Here is a 426-nt window from a genome sequence, read left to right on the forward strand (position 1 = left end):
GCCAATTTTTTAAATTAAAAAATTTCTCTGTAAATGCAGGTTTTTAAAAAAAAAACCCTTATGCACCTTTTTTTGGGGGGGTCCAATGCGGGTGTCCTTCCCGCCCGATTTTTCCAAAAAAGGGCTTTTTTGGAAAAAAATAAAATTAAAAAAGAATCTAAAAAATGGAAATCCCCAAAGGAATTTTTTGGAACAGGGGGAACAAGGAAAGAACAACACATTAGGGCCACAATTTTTTAATTTCTTTGGTATATTTATTCCTTTCATATGCATTACTATTAATTCAGGCCACCAAGGGCAGTATCATAACGGAGAAAATGTTAGTAGTCCAGAATTTTATAGAATGTTTATAATTAGCTGCATTATGAATCACAACAAAATATGTTGGTGTATTTTTTCTCACACTCCCAAGAAGTTCATTAATAC

The 426-nt window shown here is 32.4% G+C and overlaps 1 protein-coding gene across 4 annotated transcripts in view; it reads right to left on the minus strand.

Moving 5' to 3' along the window:
- LOC119590561 (outer dense fiber protein 3-like) overlaps positions 1–426 on the minus strand; it is a 62500-nt gene that overhangs the window by 61834 nt on the left and 240 nt on the right. The window lies entirely within an intron of this gene.

Source organism: Penaeus monodon, chromosome 27 (assembly GCF_015228065.2).
Source record: "Penaeus monodon isolate SGIC_2016 chromosome 27, NSTDA_Pmon_1, whole genome shotgun sequence".
NCBI classification, from domain to species: Eukaryota; Metazoa; Arthropoda; class Malacostraca; order Decapoda; family Penaeidae; genus Penaeus; species Penaeus monodon.